Consider the following 3,410-nt stretch of genomic DNA (forward strand, 5'->3'; position numbering starts at 1 on the left):
ATCAGTAATATTAATGTGTAATTATTATTACAGTGTAATCTTGACTGAACCCTTCGGGTCACACCCAATCGAGTAACCAATCCGAGACGACGAATCAATCCGAAGGATTAGATGAGTCATTAGAGTATTACGAACAAAGACGTCGGATATCGAGCTTAGAGCGTCGAAACTGAGCGTCGAGAGTCGAGTCGAATTTAGAATTCGACGAGACGTAGAATCAAGCAAGCGACAAGTACGAGCCAAGCCATAGCCTCGCATTAGCCTAGCCATGCGAGTGCTAGGCTAGGCGAGGGCACCAACCGCATGCATGCTAGCATGGTGGGCATCGCACCCAGCCACACACATAGCCGTAGCTAGGCTGCGCTTAGCATGAAAGCATCATAAGCATGGTGCCTTGCGTATGCATGCTATGCGTTCTTGCTAGCATGCTAGGGACTAGCGCCCAGCTCTTCGCAGCCTCGCACCAAGCAGCATACTCGCACAGCACACGCATTGCAGCAGCGTGTTGTGTGTGCGTGTATGTAGTTGTGCATGCTTGCTAGCGAGCAGCACCTCGCCACTCGCACAGCAGCAGCAACGCGTGCGTGTGCTGGCTGGCTATGTGTTTGATGGCTGGGCTGCCTAGCCTTGGTGCTAGGCGCCAGCTGGCAACCTTGGAAGCCAAGGCAGGCTGCCAGCCAGCCAAGTGGCGTGGTCAAACCCGGTCAAGGAAGGGGACCATTACTTGGTGTTTGGCTTGGGGAGCAAGGTGTTTTGGTCCCCCCTTTGGTGGTCCTCACCAACCTTCTCCCTCCATGTAACACTTGGAGCTTGTTGATTGCCTTGCAATTTATTTTGTTTTTGATTAAAATAAAATTGAGGAAAATGTAAATCTCCCACATTGATGAGAGAAGGGAGATCAAGTCTCCATTCCCTATAAATACCCAAGTTTTGGGTTTTGGAAAAATCACCTGAGTTGAACTCAATATGGCATCTCCCTATAGGTGAGAAAACCTTTAAGTTTGTAATACTCTAGTCTTTTCTTGGTCTATCCCCGACTAACCTTCGGGGTAGAGGCCGCTTGGGTCAGGTATCGAGGGCGGACTCCGTCAGAGGCTCTCGCGCTTGCGGAGCTAAGGCTTTGAAGTCCGAGTTCTATAGGAGCGAAGCACGCGTCGAGGGTAAGAATGTCATTTCCTTTTCTATTTCTTTTGTTTCTTAATTATGTGATTGCATGCATAGTTGCTTTAATTAGTGGGCGGGTCTTGGGCGGGTTTCTCTTCCACGTAGTGTTGGACGCTACGAAACCCAACACATTAGTCGTGTGTAGTTGCTTTAAACGAGCAAGGTTTTAGCTGCTAAGTTCCTAGCTCAGCTTAGATCTTCAAATTTAACTGTTTGTAGTGCTTTTGAGCCACAACAGATTATATCCAACCAGGATGATAATATTCCTCCAAATTAAGGAGATGACATCCTTTGTTTATATGCCCTTGACCGCCTCTGCTTCTACCCATTTGGTGAAGAAGTCAACAACAACTAGAACATATTGTCGTCCGCATGGGGCAGGCGTATATAGACCAAGAACGTCCATCCCCCATTTGGCGAATGGTACTGGGCTGTAAATAACCGTCAGATCAGTAGCCGGACGGTGTATGAATTTGCCAAATCTTTGACACTTATCACACTTCTTCACCATTTTCATGGCGTCTGCCTCAAGAGTTGGCCAAAAGTAGCCTTACCGCCTGGCCCTTTTTGCTAGGGACCTACCGCCTATGTGTGATGCACAAAAGCCCAAGTGCAGATCCTCTAGTACCTCCTTCCCCCTTTCTAGGGTGACACATTTCAATAACGGCTGTAGATAACCCTTCATGAAAAGTTCTCCATTACGAATCTCAAAGTTTGCAGCACGCTTTTTCATTGCAACCGCTTCTGGGTAAGCATTCGGCAGAGTGTCGTCTGCTAGATAAGCCCGAATGCCATCATCCAGGTTGAGCTCCGGTCCATAATTCCAATGAGATCTTGTTCAATACTTCTTTTTTCCATAACTTCCCAAAAGACTAACCTAGGCGTATCACAGGAGGCGTATGATGCCAGCTTAGAGAGAGCATCCGCCTGATTGTTTTCTGACCTGGGCACTTGACTTAGATGAAATTCATCAAGTGCCCCAGCCTCTTCTTTGACCTCCTGCAAGTATTTGATTATAGCCGGATGGGTGGCCTCATAGTCACCATGGTTTTTGCTAACAATCAATTGTGAATCAGAGCAGGTGTCAACTTTTCTTGCCCCTGCCGCCTTACACATATGGATACCGGCTAGCGGGGCTTCATATTCTGCCTCATTATTTGAGGCTTGGAACTTGAACCGTAGTGCATATTCATACTTGTCCCCTTTAAGGGACTGACATATAACGCCTGCACCATAACCGTTCATTGTAGAGCTCCCGTCTACATACACTTTCCAAACCTGGTTAAGATTTTCCGACTTAGCCAGCCTTGTCATTTCGACAATGAAGTCGGAAAATGCCTGACCCTTCACTGCCTTCCTTGGTTCGAAAGACATTTAAGACTTTACGTTTCAATAGCCCATTTGAGCATCCTACCAGATGACTCCAGAGTTGTCATTAGCCGCTTGAGGGGTTGATCTGTGTACACCACAACCGGATATGCCAAGAAGTAAGGCTTCAACTTCTTGACTGCCATGAAAAGAGCAAGGCCAAAATTTTCAACCATGGGGTACCGTAGTTCAGCATTTCGAAGAACGTGGCTAATGAAATAGACTGGGAGATGAATGTCATCTCTTTCAGCCAAGAGAACAGCACTGAGGGCATGGTCTGAGACGGCTAACTACATGTAAAGCGCCTCCTTTGGTAAAGGGCTAACAAGCCTAGGCAATGAGTGCATGTGTCTTTACAACTTCTGAAAGGCCGCCTTAGCATCCTCCCCCCATTCAAATCTAGTCTTCTTTTTTATTGCTTGGAAGAAATAGAGGCACTTGTCACCTGACCAGCTGAGGAATCTCCTCAGTGCCGCCAGACAACCAGTTAATTTTCTTACTTCTTTGACAGTGCGGGGTGACTTTATGTCAATGACCGCCTGTATGTTCTCTGGGTTGGCCTCTATCCCCCTTTGATTAATCAAAAATCTGAGGAACTTCCCAGCCTCAACACCAAAGACAAACTTCTTGGGATTAAGCATGACCTTGTGCCGCCTGAGGGTGGTGAAGGTTTCTCGGAGGTCAGCAAGGTGATCCATCTGTATCTTGGATTTGACTATCATATCATCAATGTACGCCTCTACATTCCTATCAATTTGATTAATGAAGACTGTATTAATCATTCGTTGGAAGGTAGCAGGGGCATTTTTTAACACATACGGCATCACAGTATAACAGAATAACCCTTGATCAGTAACGAATATCGTCTTCTCTTGATC

The sequence above is a fragment of the Chenopodium quinoa genome, unplaced genomic scaffold (genome assembly GCF_001683475.1).
Source record: "Chenopodium quinoa cultivar QQ74 unplaced genomic scaffold, ASM168347v1, whole genome shotgun sequence".
NCBI lineage: Eukaryota > Viridiplantae > Streptophyta > Magnoliopsida > Caryophyllales > Amaranthaceae > Chenopodium > Chenopodium quinoa.